Source organism: Ranitomeya variabilis, chromosome 1 (genome assembly GCF_051348905.1).
Source record: "Ranitomeya variabilis isolate aRanVar5 chromosome 1, aRanVar5.hap1, whole genome shotgun sequence".
NCBI lineage: Eukaryota > Metazoa > Chordata > Amphibia > Anura > Dendrobatidae > Ranitomeya > Ranitomeya variabilis.
In genome coordinates, this window is record NC_135232.1 from 814,275,103 (window position 1) to 814,295,335 (window position 20,233).

A 20,233-nucleotide genomic window follows, 5' to 3' on the forward strand; every position below is an offset into this window, starting at 1 on the left:
CGGAAGCATGTCCTGCTACTTTACTGACAAACAAGTAAAAAGGTAGTTGATAATTTGGGATTCCAAGAGCTGGTGCAGACTGTATGGCCTGTTTAAGAGCGTAGAAAGCTTCCACGGATTTAGTACATAGTGGAAACGCTGACGTCTTGAGGTCATCGTACAATGGCTGCATCAGCTTTGAGGCATCTGGAAACCTTTGGCAACAATAATAATTGATAGGTCAGCCAACTCATCCGAGGCCCTTGTCTTAGGTTCTTGGCAGAACTCAACACCAGAGTCCCATGCCTCGTCATGCTCCTGTAGAAAGGCATTGGCTGTTTTTCTGGATCTAGAACTTGGTTCAACAGAGTAGCAGCTTGCTGGGGTGTAAACTTGACATAGATGGTGGGCTCCTCAGACATGAGCATTGGCACTGTTGGCGGTGGCACCTGAAGCGGGAGTAGAGATGGCACCGTGAGTGCAGATGTAGTCCCTTGTGTATGAGGAGCCGGAGGAGGTAACAGTCCTGGAATGAAGGGCTCTATTTGGGCAGCTCCAGTATCATGGTATGGGCTCCAGGTGACGCAGGCAGTCTTAAAAGCTTTAACAGTCCTGTCCTCATTAATGCGAGTTATTGCTGCATGAAGTTGCTGAGCACTAACGTCTGGATGAATAGGGTCATAAGTAGGGGTCACAGCATGTATGATCATTCTACATGGAAGATTGCCAGCTTTAGTCACCGCTATGTCCCCAACAGCTATCTGACCACGTGACTCAACAATGATTTGACTGTCAGCTTGAATAGTCGCCCCTCCTGCTTCCACTATAGCTCTAGCTACACCTCCATTGTGCTCTAACCGAGAATTGGCAGCATTAACAATAGCGTCTGTCTCCATTGTTGTTATGTCACCCTTTCCCACCACTAACAAGGGTCCCTCAGGAAGTTCTTTTTCAAAAATAGGTTGCCAACATTCCCTCCCCTTTGTGCTTCCTGTGCTATTGGTATCCCCCTCCCACATTGAGCCCGGCTAGCTCAGTCGGTAGAGCATGAGACTCTTAATCTCAGGGTCGTGGGTTCGAGCCCCACGTTGGGCGCCAAATATTAGGGTTGAACAATTAATATAAATGTTCAATTCTCTAGTTGCCTACTCCTGGCCTAATGGATATTGATCATGTGCACTAAAGAAATACACCAGACACAGTCAGCTGTAACTCTCCTTGATCAAAGTGTGGCTCAGCTCCAAGAAGGGATTTTATTAGTGAAAACACAATGTTATATATCTCCTGTAAGGGGGCTCGGTTAGCTCTAAAATGGGAGTGATCGGATGTATTCCATTGGTTAGTGGGTTGGGCATGAGCAAGTCCATGGGCGGATCCATGAGGTCATCAGAGTGGGTTGGTCCGTGAGGTCATCAGAGTGGGCGTCGCTGTGGGTGGATCCATGAGGTCATCAGTGTGGGCGTCGTCTTGGATACCAGACCGCATGGTCTGATAAAACAGGAAATGGCAGCCATCTTCAGTGTCTTCATTGTTCATCAGACCGCATGGCTCTGGTATAGGAGATGGCAGCCATCTTAAGTGTCTTACCATGTCTGAGGAAAACTTATGTAAGGTTAAACAATACATGTTATAGGTTGCTTCCCACAATTACCTTATGTGTTGAGGTTAATTAAGTATTTGATCTTATGGCTCTCCTCAACAGAAACACAAGAAGCAATGGAATGAAACTGTAAGGAAGAAGATACAGATTAGATGCTAGAAAAAACTTTTTGACAGTGAAGGTGATCAATGAGTGGAACAGGCTGCCAGGAGAGGTGAGTTCTCCTTCAATGAAAGTCTTCAAACAGAGGCTCGACAGACATCTGTCTGAGATCGTTTTTAATGAATCCTGCATTGATGACCCTGGGGTCCCTTCTAACTCTAACATTCTATAATTCTATGAGATCTCTGGGTGGGAATCATGAGAATCAAGCAATATTGATAATGAACACAGGCCATTTATCACACATTTATCACACAAAGAGACAACTGTCAGCTGAATCATGGATGATGATGAAGATGATATTAACGATTCTGTATTTGACAAAACCTGTTAGCCAGGCAGTGTTGATGCGTAGATGAGGCCATTAAAGGAGGAGGTTGCTGGTAACTTCTGGAGCTAAGTCATCTTGTCCTGTGCTCTGCTATGGAGCAGGTAATGCCACACATGTTGTTTGTGAAGGAAGCTCTACAGCACCAGAAAGCACTGTAGGCAGTGGTGATGAGTCTATACAAGTCACTAGTTCGACCACACTTAGAATACTGTGTACAGTTCTGGTCTCCGGTGTATAAGAAAGACATAGCTGAACTGGAGCGGGTGCAGAGAAGAGCGACCAAGGCTATTAGAGGACTGGGGGGTCTGCAATACCAAGATAGGTTATTACACTTGGGGCTGTTTAGTTTGGAAAAGCTAAGGCTAAGGGGTGATCTTATGTTAATGTATAAATATATGAGGGGACAGTACAAAGACCTTTCTGATGATCTTTTTAATCATAGACCTGAGACAGGGACAAGGGGGCATCCTCTACGTCTGGAGGAAAGAAGGTTTAAGCATAATAACAGACGCGGATTCTTTACTGTAAGAGCAGTGAGACTATGGAACTCTCTGCCGTATGATGTTGTAATGAGTGATTCATTACTTAAATTTAAGAGGGGACTGGATGCCTTTCTTGAAAAGTATAATGTTACAGGTTATATACACTAGATTCCTAGATAGGGTGTTGATCCAGGGAACTAGTCTGATTGCCGTATGTGGAGTCGGGAAGGAATTTTTTTCCCCAATGTGGTGCTTACTCTTTGCCACATGGATTTTTTTTGCCTTCCTCTGGATCAACATGTTAGGGCATGCTAGGTTAGGCTATGGGTTGAACTAGATGGACTTAAAGTCTCCCTTCATCCTTAATAACTATGTTACTATGTTACTATGAGTCATATGTGTGGGCTTTCTTATGTACATTGCTGCCAGTCAATTCTTTGGCACTCTGTGAGATCTGCATGAGGGAAAAAAGCCATGGATGTTCCAGTTCTTATAGTATGGCTCTCCATCAGCACATGACTTGACATCACCTGCTGATTTGGCAAATTCAAGCCAAACAGGAATCAGCAAGCCCAAAATTGTCCTCCTCCCTTTTCTCGCCAGGCTTGTCTTTTTGTTAGCCATGCTGCACACTTAGATAACATCTCTTTGGTGTCATCTTCACCACCATTATCATGTTTTGCTCTTGCAAGGCAATGCCCTGGCAAGCAGTTTTTCAGCTTTAAAGCCTTGGAGAAAAAAGCCCCACGTGGATGAGTTAGCCCACTGGCTGGCTTCCAGTGAATTTCAACTTGAAAATTGTCATTAGGTACAATGCCCAAAAAATCCTGGCTGCCTTACAGTGAGGCAAAATAATCCATGATCCTTTCATGGATTACGTCCTAAATGTAATAGAGTAAGATTTATTTTGCAAAGATGCACACCTGAGAAAAGTGGAAGCAATGGTCAGAAAAGTTTCAGTCTATTTCAATAAGTCTTACATGGCAAAGCATGCCCTCCTGGTCTTCAAAAAAGAAAGAAAATCTGCCTTCCAGAGAACCACCTGGCTTGTAACATTATAATCCACTGGAATTCAACGCTGGTTATGTTGGAGCATTTTTACAAACAGTATAAACTACATCATGCAGCAGTCAAACTGGAGCATGGATTACGTTTATATCAACATTTGCAGCTAATGAGGGATTCATGTCGCCTGCTGAAGTCCTTTGAAGAGTTCACAAAATTTGTCAGTATTGACATATGTGGAATCAGTGATGTAATCCATCTAATAATTGTCCTGGAAAAATCACTCGCCAGCATACAAGAGGGAATGGAAGATGAAGACCAATTTGCACATGTTTAGTATTACCATGTAGCTGTTGGGAACTCTGAAGGTCCATGTCACAATGTGCTGAATTTAGATGACAAAGAGGAGGATCAGGAAGGCCAAGAGAAGCAGGTACAAGTGGAGGAGAAAATAGACTTGGCCCAGGCAGGAAACGAGGCAGACAGTCAGAGTGATACAGTAATGATGATGACTATGACAGTGGTCATGATGATACACTAGCGTTGCAATAATTAAACTATGGGGTCCTTGATCATGCTGTGGGGCACTGCAAGATTTATGCTGCAATTTTTGTCAGAGGAAATACGTGTTGTTAATATGAAGCATAGCGATGATATTTGTATAGTCACGCTATTAGACACTCACTATAAAAACAAAATGGGGAATTTTTTTCCAGCTTCTGGAAGGAAATTCAAATTGGCCTACTACCAAGACAAGCTCTGTTTCCTGCTCTGAGAAGCTTTCAGAGAGTAAACACCTGCTTCCCACATGACTGACCAGCAGAACCCTCTGCAATCCATGCAGACACATTGTTCCCCCGCTTGTGGCAGTGTTAGGGCTACATAAAGTAGCGGAGGGAGCAGCAGCAGCAACACCTACAGTACAGTATATACAGTATACAGCAGTTGTGATTCCCTAGCATACTTCAGCAAACACAGATGCTCCATCTGAACAGCCAGGTTCAGTCTTATCTAAACTTTGTATTTTCTCAGGTAGGCTCCCTTAAGCCTGAACCCATGGATTTCTGGGTCTAAAAATGTGATTACTGTCAAGAACTAACTCAGTTTTTTATGGTAGTACTGTCATGTCCAGCCTTCAGTGTCATGTCAGTGTCTGAGCGGAGTCCTGAGCCTATGCAGTGTGATAGGATTGTGTCTAGAGCTGAACGACAAGGATTCAGACGTCAGAATGGGTTGTGTTTTTACTGCGGCGATTCTGCTCATGTTATTTCTGATTGCCCTAAGCGTACCAAGAGAATCGCTAGTTCTGTTACCATCAGTACTGTACAACCTAAATTTCTGTTATCTGTGACCCTGATCTGCTCATTATCGTCATTTTCTGTCATGGCATTTGTGGATTCAGGCGCCGCTCTAAACTTAATGGACTTAGAATTTGCCAGACGTTGTGGTTTCCCCTTGCAGCCTTTGCAGAGTCCTATTCCTTTGAGGGGAATTGATGCTACACCGTTGGCTAAAAATAAACCTCAGTTTTGGACACAGCTGACCATGTGCATGGCGCCAGCCCATCAGGAAGATTGTCATTTTCTGGTGTTGCATAATTTGCATGATGCTATTGTGCTGGGTTTCCCATGGTTACAGGTGCATAATCCGGTATTAGATTGGAAATCTATGTCTGTGACTAGTTGGGGTTGTCAGGGGGTTCATGGTGACGTTCCTGTGATGTCAATTGCCTTCTCCCCCTCTTCTGAAATTTCTGAGTTTTTGTCAGATTTCCAGGATGTATTCAATGAGCCCAAGTCCAGTTCCCTTCCACCGCATAGGGACTGTGATTGTGCTATTGACTTGATTCCAGGCTGTAAGTTCCCTAAGGGCCGACTTTTCAACCTGTCTGCGCCAGAACATACCGCCATGCGGAGCTATGTTAAGGAGTCCTTGGAGAAGGGGCATATTCGGCCATCTTCTTCACCAATGGGAGCAGGTTTTTTTTTTGTTGCCAAAAAAGATGGCTCCTTGAGACCCTGTATTGATTATCGCCTCTTGAATAAGATAACGGTCAAATTCCAATACCCTTTGCCTTTGCTTTCTGATCTGTTTGCTAGGATTATGGGGGCTAGTTGGTTTACTAAGATTGACCTTCGAGGGGCATATAATCTTGTTCGTATTAAGCAGGGTGACAAATGGAAAACTGCGTTTAATACACCCGAAGGCCATTTTGAATACCTTGTGATGCCATTCGGACTCTCTAATGCTCCATCTGTGTTTCAGTCCTTCATGCATGATATATTTCGGAATTATCTTGATAAATTCATGATTGTATATTTGGATGATATTTTGATTTTTTCAGATGATTGGGAGTCTCATGTGAAACAAGTCAGGATGGTATTTCAGATCCTTCGTGATAATGCCTTGTTTGTGAAGGGGTCTAAGTGCCTCTTTGGAGTACAGAAGATTTCTTTTTTGGGCTTCATTTTTTCTCCCTCATCTATAGAAATGGATCCGGTTAAGGTTCAGGCCATTCATGATTGGATCCAGCCCACATCCGTGAAGAGCCTTCAGAAATTTTTGGGCTTTGCTAATTTTTATCGCCGTTTCATTGCCAACTTCTCCAGTGTGGTTAAACCCCTGACCGATTTGACGAAGAAAGGCGCTGATGTAACGAATTGGTCCTCTGCGGCTGTTTCTGCCTTTCAGGAGCTTAAACGCCGATTTACTTCTGCCCCTGTGTTGCGTCAGCCGGATGTTTCTCTTCCATTTCAGGTTGAGGTTGACGCTTCTGAGATTGGGGCAGGGGCCATTTTGTCTCAGAGGAATTCTGATGGTTCCTTGTTGAAACCATGTGCCTTCTTTTCTCGAAAGTTTTCGCCTGCGGAACGCACTTATGATGTCGGCAATCGTGAGTTGTTGGCTATGAAGTGGGCATTTGAGGAGTGGCGACATTGGCTTGAGGGGGCCAAGCACCGTATTGTGGTCTTGACCGATCATAAGAATCTGATTTATCTCAAGTCTGCCAAACGGCTGAATCCTAGACAGGCCCGATGGTCCCTGTTTTTCTCCCGTTTTGATTTTGTGGTCTCGTATCTTCCAGGTTCTAAGAATGTTAAGGCTGATGCCCTCTCTAGGAGCTTTTTGCCTGATTCTCCTGGGGTCCTTGAGCCGGTCGGTATTCTGAAGGAAGGAGTGATTCTTTCTGCCATCTCCCCTGATTTACGACGGGTTCTTCAGAAATTTCAGGCTGATAAACCTGACCGCTGTCCAGTGGGGAAATTGTTTGTTCCTGACAGATGGACTAGTAAAGTGATTTCGGAGGTTCATTGTTCTGTGTTAGCCGGTCATCCTGGGATTTTTGGTACCAGAGATTAGGTTAGTAGGTCCTTTTGGTGGCCTTCTTTGTCACGGGATGTGCGTTCTTTTGTGCAGTCCTGTGGGACTTGTGCGCGGGCCAAGCCTTGCTGTTCCCGCGCTAGTGGGTTGCTTTTGCCTTTGCCGGTCCCTGAGAGGCCTTGGACGCATATTTCTATGGATTTTATTTCGAATCTTCCGGTTTCCCAGAGGATGTCAGTTACCTGGGTGGTTTGCGACCGGTTTTCTAAGATGGTTCATTTGGTACCTTTGCCTAAGTTGCCTTCCTCTTCTGATTTGGTTCCGTTGTTTTTTCAGCATGTGGTTCGTTTGCATGGCATTCCGGAGAACATTGTGTCCGATAGAGGTTCCCAGTTTGTTTCTAGGTTTTGGCGGGCCTTTTGTGCTAGGCTGGGCATTGATTTGTCTTTTTCTTCCGCATTTCATCCTCAGACAAATGGCCAAACCGAGCGAACTAATCAGACTTTGGAAACTTATTTGAGATGCTTTGTGTCTGCTGATCAGGATGATTGGGTGGCTTTCTTGCCATTGGCCGAGTTTGCCCTTAATAATCGGGCTAGTTCTGCTACCTTGGTTTCACCCTTCTTTTGTAACTCTGGTTTTCATCCTCGTTTTTCTTCAGGGCAGGTTGAGCCTTCTGATTGTCCTGGGGTGGACTCTGTGGTTGACAGGTTGCAGCAAATTTGGGCTCATGTTGTTGACAATTTGGTGTTGTCTCAGGAGGGGGCTCAGCGTCGGTGTGTTGGTTCCCGGCTTCGGGTTGGGGATTTGGTCTGGTTGTCTTCCCGTCATGTCCCTATGAAGGTTTCTTCCCCTAAGTTTAAGCCTCGGTTTATTGGCCCTTATAGGATTTCTGAGATTATCAATCCAGTGTCTTTTCGTTTGGCCCTTCCAGCCTCTTTTTCCATCCATAATGTTTTTCATAGATCTTTGTTGCGGAAATATGTGGTGCCCGTTGTTCCCTCTGTTGATCCTCCTGCCCCGGTGTTGATTGATGGGGAGTTGGAGTATGTGGTTGAGAAGATTTTGGATTCTCGTTTTTCGAGGCGGAGGCTTCAGTATCTTGTCAAATGGAAGGGTTATGGCCAGGAGGATAATTCTTGGGTTGTTGCCTCCGATGTTCATGCTGATGATTTGGTTCGTGCCTTTCATTTGGCTTGTCCGGATTGGCCTGGGGGCTCTGGTGAGGGTTCGGTGACCCCTCCTAAAGGGGGCTACTGTTGTGGATTCTGTTTGTGGGCTCCCTCTGGTGGTTATTGCTGGTACTGGGTGACTTTGGTGGGTTGCGGCCTTTGGTTTCCACCTGTCCATCAGAGGCTGGGTGTTTCCTATTTTACCTGGCCTTTCTGTCATTCCCTTGCCGGCTATCAATGTATTCAGATGTGCTCTGTTTGGTTCCTGCCTACCTGCTCCCAGATCTTTCAGGATAAGCTAAGTGCTGATTTTCAGTTGTTGTTTTTTTTGTCCAGCTTGCTTATTATGTCTCTATGCTAGCTGGTAGCTCTAGTGGACTGAGGTTCTCCCCATGTGCCATGAGTTGGCACATGGGTTCTTGTAATCTCAGGATGGTTTTTTGATTAGGGTTTTTTGCTGACCGCTCAGACCCCTTTTGTATCGTTCTGCTTTCTAGTTTACAGCGGGCCTCAATTTGCTGAACCTATATATATCATCTCTATGTGTGTGCCTTCCTCTCATTTCACCGTCAATACATGTGGGGGGCAACTATACCTTTTGGGGTTCATTCCTCTGGAGGCAAGTGAGGTCTTTATTTTCTCTGCAGTACTAGTTAGCTCTTAGGCTGGTGCGTGGCGTCTAGAACCAACGTAGGCACGCTCCCTGGCTATCTCTAGTTGCGTTTGTCAGGCGTAGGGCAGCGGTCAGCCCAGGTTCCATCACCCTAGAGCTCGTCCGATATTTTGTATTACTTTGCTTGTCCCTTGCTATCCCTAGCCATTGGGATTCATGACAGTATAGCCGGCCAGCAAAGTGTTAATTGTTTGGGCTGAAGCAGGAGAAAAAGAAGTGTTTAAGGGAAAAAAATTTTTTTTTTTCCTTCAGAGTTTTGCTGCCTAGCCCTTAATTGCTGTCTAGCAGCTTCTTACCTCCTCTTAACCCTTGAATGGCTCTGATATTAGCTGTTTAACATGGATGTCCAGAGTTTGGCTTCCAGCCTGAGTAATCTCACGGCAAAAGTTCAAAACATACAGGATTGTGTTGTTCACACTCCCATGTCTGAACCTAGAATTCCTATTCCAGAGTTCTTTTCTGGAGATAGATCTACCTTCCTGAATTTCAGGAACAATTGTAAATTGTTTCTTTCTTTAAAATCTCGCTCCTCTGGAGACCCTGCTCAACAGGTCAAGATTGTAATATCTTTCCTGCGAGGCGACCCTCAGAATTGGGCATTTGCATTGGCACCAGGGGATCCTGCATTGCTCAATGTGGATGCGTTTTTTCTGGCATTGGGATTGCTCTGTGAGGAACCCAACCTGGAGATTCAGGCTGAAAAGGCTTTATTAGCCCTCTCTCAGGGGTATGATGAAGTGGAAATATATTGTCAAAAATTTCGGAAATGGTCGGTGCTTACTCAGTGGAATGAGTGCGCCCTGGCTGTAAACTTCAGAAATGGTCTTTCCGAGGCCATTAAGGATATTATGGTGGGGTTCCCTACGCCTACAGGTCTGAATGAATCGATGGCTATGGCCATTCAGATTGATCAGCGTTTACGGGAGCGCAAACCCGTGCACCAGTTGGCGGTGTCTTTTGAACAGGCACCTGAGACTATGCAATGTGATAGAATTCAGTCCAGAAGTGAACGGCAAAATTATAGGCGGAAAAATGGATTGTGTTTTTATTGTGGTGATTCAGCTCATGTTATATCAGCATGCTCTAAACGCACAAAAAGGGTTGATAAATCTTTTGCCATTGGTACTCTGCAGCCTAAGTTCATTTTGTCTGTGACTCTGATTTTTTCACTGTCTTCCATTTCCGTCGATGCCTATGTGGATTCGGGCGCTGCCCTGAGTCTTATGGATTGGTCATTTGCTAAACGCTGCAGTTTTAGTCTGGAACCTCTGGAAGTTCCTATTCCTCTGAAGGGAATTGACTCTACACCATTGGCTATGAATAAACCGCAGTATTGGACACAAGTGACCATGCGCATGACTCCCGTTCATCAGGAGGTGATTCGCTTCCTTGTACTGTATAATTTACATGATGTACTAGTGCTTGGTCTGCCATGGTTACAAACTCATAATCCTGTCCTGGACTGGAAAACAATGTCTGTGTTAAGCTGGGGATGTCAGGGGGTTCATGATTATGCACCTCCGATTTCAATCGCTTCATCTACTCCTTCTGAGATCCCTGCGTTTTTGTCTGACTATAGGGATGTTTTTGAGGAGCCTAAGCTCAATTCGCTCCCTCCGCATAGAGATTGTGACTGTGCTATAGAATTGATTCCTGGCAGTAAGTTCCCTAAGGGTCGTTTATTTAATCTGTCACTGCCAGAGCATACTGCTACGCGGAATTATATTAAGGAGTCCTTGGAAAAGGGACATATTCGTCCATCTTCGTCCCCTCTGGGAGCAGGTTTTTTTTTCGTGGCAAAAAAAGATGGTTCCCTGAGGCCTTGTATAGATTATCGCCTTCTGAATAAGATTACAGTCAAGTATCAGTATCCATTGCCATTATTGACTGATTTGTTTGCTCGCATTAAGGGGGCTAGGTGGTTCACTAAGATAGATCTTCGCGGTGCGTATAATCTGGTGCGGATAAAACAGGGTGATGAGTGGAAAACCGCATTTAATACGCCTGAGGGCCATTTTGAGTATTTGGTAATGCCTTTTGGACTCTCCAATGCTCCGTCAGTCTTTCAGTCCTTTATGCACAATATTTTCCGTGAATATCTGGATAAGTTTATGATTGTGTATTTGGATGATATTTTGGTGTTTTCTGATGACTGGGAGTCTCATGTTCTACAGGTCAGGAAGGTGTTTCAGGTTCTGCGGGCCAATTCTCTGTTTGTGAAGGGCTCAAAGTGTCTCTTCGGAGTCCAGAAGATTTCTTTTTTGGGGTACATTTTTTCTCCTTCTACTATTGAGATGGATCCCGTCAAGGTTCAGGCGATTTAAATATATATCAATAGTTGTAGGGCCGCACCCTAAAGCACCATAGTCTCTCTGGACTCAGAAGCGCACGTCCTTACCAGGGGGTCCAACCCAGTCCACAGTACCAAAATGTAAATAAAGAAAGGACAGCGCCACTCCAAGATGTGAAGAAGACCAGTTACATCTTTAATCCGCCTCTTGTGGCAACGTTTCGGTCATACGACCTTTTTTGTGCTTGAAAAAGGTCGTATGACCGAAACGTTGCCACAAGAGGCGGATTAAAGATGTAACTGGTCTTCTTCACATCTTGGAGTGGCGCTGTCCTTTCTTTATTTACATTTTGGTTCAGGCGATTTGTGACTGGACACAACCTACATCTGTTAAGAGCCTTCAGAAGTTCTTGGGGTTTGCTAATTTTTGTCGTCGGTTCATTGCTAATTTTTCCAGTATTGTTAAACCTTTGACTGATTTGACTAAAAAGGGTGCTGATGTTGCTGATTGGTCTCCTGCGGCCGTGGAGGCCTTTCAGGAACTTAAGCGCCGGTTTTCTTCTGCTCCTGTGTTGTGTCAACCAGATGTTTCACTTCCTTTTCAGGTTGAGGTTGATGCTTCCGAGATTGGAGCGGGGGCGGTTTTGTCACAGAGAAGTTCTAATGGCTCGGTGATGAAGCCATGTGCATTCTTCTCTAGAAAATTCTCGCCCGCCGAGCGCAATTATGATGTGGGTAATCGGGAGCTTTTGGCCATGAAGTGGGCATTTGAGGAGTGGCGTCATTGGCTTGAGGGTGCTAAACATCGTGTGGTGGTCTTGACTGATCACAAGAATCTCATTTACCTTGAGTCTGTCAGGCGTTTGAATCCTAGACAGGCTCGTTGGTCGTTGTTTTTTTCTCGTTTCAATTTCGTGGTTTCATACCTGCCAGGTTCAAAGAATGTGAAGGCAGATGCTCTTTCCAGGAGTTTTGTGCCTGACTCTCCTGGAGACTCTGGGCCTACTGGTATCCTTAGGGATGGGGTAATATTGTCCGCCGTATCCCCAGACTTGCGACGTGCATTGCAGGAGTTTCAGGTGGATAAACCGGATCGTTGTCCACCAGAAAGACTGTTTGTTCCGGATGATTGGACCAGTAGAGTCATCTCCGAGGTCCATTCTTCTGTGTTGGCTGGTCATCCTGGAATATTTGGTACTAGAGACTTGGTGGCCAGGTCTTTTTGGTGGCCTTCCTTGTCTAGGGATGTGCGTACCTTTGTGCAGTCTTGTGAAGTGTGTGCTCGAGCTAAGCCTTGCTGTTCTCGGGCCAGTGGGTTGTTGTTATCCTTGCCCATCCCGAAGAGGCCTTGGACGCACATTTCCATGGATTTTATTTCTGATCTCCCGGTTTCACAGAAAATGTCCGTTATCTGGGTTGTGTGTGACCGCTTTTCTAAGATGGTTCATTTGGTGCCCTTGCCTAAGTTGCCTTCCTCCTCTGAGTTGGTCCCTTTATTTTTTCAGAACGTGGTTCGTTTGCATGGGATTCCGGAGAATATCGTTTCTGACAGGGGATCCCAGTTTGTGTCTAGATTTTGGCAGACGTTTTGTGCCAAGATGGGCATTGATTTGTCTTTCTCGTCTGCATTCCATCCTCAGACGAATGGCCAGACGGAGCAAACTAATCAGACCTTGGAAACTTATTTGAGGTGTTTTGTTTCTGCTGATCAAGATGACTGGGTTGCTTTTTTGCCACTGGCCGAATTTGCTCTTAATAATCGGGCTAGTTCTGCCACGTTGGTCTCTCCTTTTTTTTGTAATTCGGGGTTTCATCCTCGTTTTTCCTCTGGTCAGGTGGAGTCTTCGGATTGTCCTGGAGTGGACGTGGTGGTGGACAGGCTGCATCAGATTTGGAACCAGGTGGTGGACAATTTGAAGTTATCTCAGGAGAAGACTCAGCAGTTTGCTAATCGCCGTCGCCGCGTGGGTCCCCGACTTCTTGTTGGGGATTTGGTGTGGTTGTCTTCTCGTTTTGTCCCTATGAAGGTCTCTTCTCCTAAGTTCAAGCCTCGGTTCATCGGTCCTTATAGGATCTCGGAGATTCTTAACCCTGTATCTTTTCGTTTGGATCTCCCAGCATCGTTTGCTATTCATAATTTGTTCCATCGGTCGTTGTTGCGGAGGTATGAGGTGCCCGTTGTTCCTTCGGTTGAGCCTCCTGCTCCGGTGCTGGTGGAGGGAGAATTGGAGTATGTTGTTGAGAAGATCTTGGATTCTCGTGTTTCCAGACGCAAACTCCAGTATTTGGTTAAGTGGAAGGGTTATGGTCAGGAGGATAATTCCTGGGTGGTCGCCTCCGATGTTCATGCGACTGATTTGGTCCGCGCCTTCCATAGAGCTCACCCTGATCGCCCTGGGGGTTCTCGTGAGGGTTCGGTGACCCCTCCTAATGGGGGGGGTACTGTTGTGGATTCTGTTTGTGGGCTCCCTCTGGTGGTTATTGCTGGTACTGGGTGACTTTGGTGGGTTGCGGCCTTTGGTTTCCACCTGTCCATCAGAGGCTGGGTGTTTCCTATTTTACCTGGCCTTTCTGTCATTCCCTTGCCGGCTATCAATGTATTCAGATGTGCTCTGTTTGGTTCCTGCCTACCTGCTCCCAGATCTTTCAGGATAAGCTAAGTGCTGATTTTCAGTTGTTGGTTTTTTTGTCCAGCTTGCTTATTATGTCTCTATGCTAGCTGGTAGCTCTAGTGGACTGAGGTTCTCCCCATGTGCCATGAGTTGTCCATTGTTCCTGGAGGATTCACATCCCTGCCTGGTCTCTTCTGCTTTGCAGTTTATTTCAACAAAGATAAGTTCTGGCCTTGATTTTGCTGTCCACATGCTGTGGTCTTGCTGTTCAGTTCTTTTCTATGTTTTGTCTTGTCCAGCTTGGTCTGTATAAGGATTTTTTTAGCCAAGCTGGTATCTCTGGAGATGCAGATATACCCTCCATATCTTTAGTTAGCTGTGGAGATTTTGTATTTTCTGTGGTGGATATTTTCTAGTGTTTTTATACTGACCGCATAGTACTCTGTCCTATCCTTTCTATTTAGCTAGAAGTGGCCTCCTTTGCTAAATTCTCATTTCAGTCTGTGTATGTTTTTTCCCTCTCCTCTCACAGTCAATATTTGTGGGGGGATGCCTATCCTTTGGGGATTTTCTCTGAGGCAAGATAGTTTTCCCTTTTCTATCTCTAGGGGTAATTAGTCCTCCGGCTGTGTCGAGATGTCTAGGGAGCGCTAGATACATTCCACGGCTACTTCTAGTTGCGGTGTTAGGTTCAGGGTCTGCGGTCAGTACAGGTACCACCTTCTCCAGAGTACGTCTCATGCTGCTCTTAGGCCACCAGATCATAACAGAAAACACAAAATTGTCTGGGTGACCCCTAAACTTTGAAACTGTAGTGTAGGTTTGTGCCCATAAAGGAATAAGTTTTGGATGGCTTAAAAAAAAAGCTTTTCCTTCATCTTTCAGCAAAGCCTTTTATAGTCATCAAACAGGGATTATTGTTGCACCCAACCAAATGCCAGGACATCTTCTGTTTACAGCACCTGTCTATAAACAACAGCAATGCATGCATCTGCTCTCTCAAATGGGATCATTTTTAGACCATGTATACAATTTAGGTAGCCTAAAAAGTCTAATACTGATGTGTTTTGTTTACCATTGATTACTATCCGTTTTCCCTTATCCAGATAGGTGGAAGTCATTTGGAGAGTATAAAGGCTGTTTGCATTACAAATATCAAAACTTGTCCAATTGACTAAAAGGGAACTCACAGCATTTTATATATATACTGTATTTCCCATGCAGATCAAGGCTTTTTAATCATGTGATTCATGCAAACATACCAAGCATCAAATTTTGGGGGAAATTTGGCAAAGTTAGCAAATTCGAATTTTAAAAGATCTGCTCATCTCTAGTTAAAAATACAAACCTAATTCTTTTTCCAATAAATGGCACACAAGTGGTGCAATAAACCTAGTTCGAAGAAAAAAAAAGCAAGCTGACTTCACATGCCTACTGGTAAATCATTGTGTTGACAAGCTAAGGTCACATAAGATCAAATACTGAAGGTACAGTAAGAAAGCTAACACAGTGGGAGGTGACCTTCTTATAACCTTTAACTACGAAGGAGGTGTCATTTCTTCTATAAGGATCCAAAGACTGCCCATAGCTGAAGTTCATTCTTGGGTGTAAATTATTTTAGGCAATTCCACCATTTGTGGTGCTAGACAAATACATACAAACATATGTGTAATAATAATAATAATTTTATTTCTATAGCACCAACATATTCTGCAGCACTTTACATTTTTAGAGGAGACTTGTACAGACAATAAAACACATTGCAACATAACAATAATCACTTAAATAAACAGATACCAAGATGAATGAGGGCCCTGCTCATAACCTTACAATCTATATACAGGTCCTTCTCAAAAAATTAGCATATAGTGTTAAATTTCATTATTTACCATAATGTAATGATTACAATTAAACTTTCATATATTATAGATTCATTATCCACCAACTGAAATTTGTCAGGTCTTTTATTGTTTTAATACTGATGATTTTGGCCTACAACTCCTGATAACCCAAAAAACCTGTCTCAATAAATTAGCATATCAAGAAAAGGTTCTCTAAATGACCTATTACCCTAATCTTCTGAATCAACTAATTAACTCTAAACACATGCAAAAGATACCTGAGGCTTTTAAAAACTCCCTGCCTGGTTCATTACTCAAAACCCCCATCATGGGTAAGACTAGCGACCTGACAGATGTCAAGAAGGCCATCATTGACACCCTCAAGCAAGAGGGTAAGACCCAGAAAGAAATTTCTCAACAAATAGGCTGTTCCCAGAGTGCTGTATCAAGGCACCTCAATGGTAAGTCTGTTGGAAGGAAACAATGTGGCAGAAAACGCTGTACAACGAGAAGAGGTGACCGGACCCTGAGGAAGATTGTGGAGAAGGACCGATTCCAGACCTTGGGGAACCTGAGGAAGCAGTGGACTGAGCCTGGTGTGGAAAGGCGTGTGCAGGAAATGGGCTACAGGTGCCGCATTCCCCAGGTAAAGCCACTTTTGAACCATAAACAGCGGCAGAAGCAGCACTGGACTGTTGCTAAGTGGTCCCAAGTACTTTTTTCTGATGAAAGCAAATTTTGCATGTCATTCGGAAATCAAGGTGCCAGAGTCTGGAGGAAGACTGGGGAGAAGGAAATGCCAAAATGCCTGAAGTCCAGTGTCAAGTACCCACAGTCAGTGATGGTGTGGGGTGCCATGTCAGCTGCTGGTGTTGGTCCACTGTGTTTCATCAAGGGCAGGGTCAATGCAGCTAGCTATCAGGAGATTTTGGAGCACTTCATGCTTCCATCGGCTGAAATGCTTTATGGAGATGAAGATTTCATTTTTCAGCACGACCTGGCACCTGCTCACAGTGCCAAAACCACTGGTAAATGGTTTACTGACCATGGTATTACTGTGCTCAATTGGCCAGCCAACTCTCCTGACCTGAACCCCATAGAGAATCTGTGGGATATTGTGAAGAGAAAGTTGAGAGACGCAAGACCCAACACTCTGGATGAGCTTAAGGCCGCTATTGAAGCATCCTGGGCCTCCATAACATCTCAGCAGTGTCACAGGCTGATTGCTTCCATGCCACGCTGCATTGAAGCAGTCATTTCTGCCAAAGGATTCCCGACAAAGTATTGAGTGCATAACTGAACATTATTATTTGATGGTTTTTTTGTTTGTTATTAAAAAACACTTTTATTTGATTGGACGGGTGAAATATACTAATTTATTGAGACAGGTTTTTTGGGTTATCAGGAGTTGTAGGCCAAAATCATCAGTATTAAAACAATAAAAGACCTGACAAATTTCAGTTGGTGGATAATAAATCTATAATATATGAAAGTTTAATTGTAATCATTACATTATGGTAAATAATGAAATTTAACACTATATGCTAATTTTTTGAGAAGGACCTGTATTGTCTTCATAAAAAGTATCCATTTTCAGGGTATTGCTAGCTTCAACCATTGTTTTATGTATTCATGCACTAATACAATTTTAACAGACAGTTTCTATCACTTTCTACCAGTTTTATGGTTTCTATCTTTATTTGCATTTATATTGTATTTTTTCCATGTTAATGCACCTAGTGCATCCGTATGCTGCTTGAGCTGTCCCTCGTGAGCTAAGTGACAATAAACAATCTTACAGTGGCGCTGTCAGCATATTGCTCACAGTTATGGTCACTAATGGGAAACCAAAGCTATGAAGGTCATAGGCGCAAAACTACAAATTGTTCAGAGAAGGAACACACAGGAAGACTGTTTTCACATGACATAATTTAAATGACAGGTGCGTTAGCACATAAAATGGATCCATATGGTTTAGAGTACAAATTGCCCACTATTTTATAAAAGAAATGAAGGATTGATAGACAATCACAGAAGGTTTTATAATAGCTTTTCTCTTGTTCATATATTATAGAAATATTTATACAGTAGATATAGATTCCAGTACAATTAGTTTTTAAGTAAAATGCATGCATTTTAGGCAAAAATAATTTTTGCAATAAACATTTTTCATCTGTTTGTCTTCTATAGTATTTAGGTTTCCCATCTACAGCATTGTTGAATAGATCCGTATATAGGATTGTTTTTGAGATACTATTTGTTATTTTTTCTTTGGCGTCATTCACTTTACTAAGCAATTTACTGAAAAAGGGAAAAACATTACAAGTGTGGTAAAATGGTGAAAAAAAGCATTTCTGCATTTGTTTTAAGGTTTTGGGTTTTTGTTGTTCACTGTACTGTAGAAAATTATCCGGCAACATGATGTTTCAGATCCCTATTACAACAGCAATACCAAACTCCTCAGGTTATCTACAGTATATACACAGTGGGGAAAAAAGTATTTGATACACTGCCGATTTTGTAAGTTTTCCCACCTACAAAGAATGCAGAGGTCTGTAATTTCTATTGTAGGTAAACTTCAACTGTGAGAGACTGAATCTTAATAAAAACTCCAGAAAATGACATTGTATAATTTTTACATAATTAATTTGCAGTTTATTGCATGAAATAAATATATAATACAATATTAAAACAGAACATAATATTTGGTACAGAAACCTTTGTTTGCAGTTACAAAAGTAAGACGTTTTCTGTAGTTCTTGACCAAGTTCGCACATACTGCAGCAGGGATTTTGTTTCAGTACTCCATACAGAACTTCTCAAAAATTTCAGGTTTCAGGGTTGTCGTTAGGTTGAGTTTCAGCTCCCTACAAAGATTTTCTATTGGGTTCAGGTCTGAAGACTAGCTAGGACATTCCAGGAACTTGAAATGCTTCTTACGGAGCCACGCTTTAGTTACCCTGGCTGTGTTTTTTGCGTCATTGTCATGCTGGAAGACCAAGCCACGAACCATCTTCAATGCTCTTACAGAGGAAAAGATGTTGTTGGCCATCCATCCTCCCCTCAATAGCTTGCTGCTGTCCTGCCCCCTTTGCAGTAAACCACCCCCCAAAGTATGATATTTCACCTACCATGCTTCACAGTTGGGACCATGTTCTTGGGGTTGTACTCATCCTTCTTCTTCCTCCAAACACAGCGAGTGGAGTTGATACCAAAAAGTTTTATTTTGTTCTCATCTAACCACATGACCTTCTACTATGCTTCCTAGTAGGGGGGCTTCTTAAAGATAAACCAAGTAGAATTTTTGCTGGTTGGTAGGTGGATCAAATACTTATTTAATGCATTAAAATGCATTTTAATTATTTAAGTGATTTTTTGGAACCTTGAGAACTGCATAAATTCTGTTGTAACCTTGGCCAGATCCTTTGTGCCTTGCCACAATTCTGTCTCTGAGCTCCTTGGCCAGTTCCTTTGACCTCATGATTCCCATTTGGTCTGACATGCACTGTGAGCTGTGAGGTCTTATATAGACAGGTGTGTGCCTTTCCAAATCAAGTCCTATCAGTTGAATTAAACACAGCTGGACTCCAATGAATGAGTAGAAACATCTCAAGGAGGACCACAAGGAAGTGAACAGTATGTGACTTAAATATGAGTGTGTGAGCAAAGGGTCTGAATACTTATGACCATGTGATATTTCAGTTTTTCTTTCTTAATAAATTTGCAAAAATTTCTACATTTCTGTTTTTTTCAGTAAAGATGGGGTGCAGAGTGTACATTAATGAGAAAAAAAAGAACATTTCTGAATTTATCAAATGGCTGCAATGAAGCAAAGAGTGAAAAATTTAAAGGTCTGAATACTTTCTGCACCCCCTGTAGGTGGGAAAACTTGCAAAATTGGCAGTGTATAAAATGTTTTTCCCCCACTATATATATATATATATATATATATATATATATATATATATATATATATATATATATATATATATATCCATTTCTGCTTTGAACTTGAGACTGTCACCTTTTTATAGACAATCATTTTGCATATCTCTTGCTTAAATTTGACTTGCAACTATTTAGCATATAATTGGTTATACAGATAATTGTCATGTCACTGCATTGCTTCAGTTTTGCTCCTAAAGATCTAAATTTTAATTTTTATAATTTTGTTAATATTTTGTAAATCCACCTTTGGCTTTCAACACTACTTGAATCGTTCTGGACTTGTTCTTGATCAGATTCAAATATGTGTTGACCAAAATTTGATCTCAGTTGTCTTCTACACGTTCCCAAAGTTGGCTGCCAGCTCCTGCCGCTGCTACGCTGCTCCCCTGCTCCCGCTCCCCCGCCAGCGTTCTGCACAATTGACTCTTGTATAAGCTGAGGGGGGGAGTTTTCAGCACAAAAAATTGTGCTGAAAATCTCGGCTTATACACGAGTATATACGGTATTTGATTTGTCATAATCAGTAGAGGTGGAAACACTGGACAAAGAAGTTTTAATTAAATCCATTTCAGATTTGAGTATAGCCAATCTGTTTTCTTCTTCCTAATTATAAGTTTCATAAGGCTGAAGGAACAATTGGATAACACATTGTTCCATTCAGTCAGAAAATAGTCTGAAAAAATGTAGGTAGGTACCTTTTTGATTTGGAGTCCACTAGGAATCATTTGTCTCTCAATGTATGTGCTGAAAGTATTTCTGTCCACCATGTGTGTAGCTCTTGTCCAGAGACTTCCCAATAGAATTCCCAAATACCTCC

The 20,233-nt window shown here is 43.0% G+C and overlaps 1 non-coding gene across 1 annotated transcript; it reads left to right on the forward strand.

The window, feature by feature from the left end:
- Positions 1–1,001: 1,001 nt before the first annotated feature.
- On the forward strand, positions 1,002–1,074 carry TRNAK-CUU (transfer RNA lysine (anticodon CUU)). The gene has a single exon. It is a non-coding gene; the product is annotated as a tRNA-Lys (tRNA).
- Positions 1,075–20,233: the final 19,159 nt, after the last annotated feature.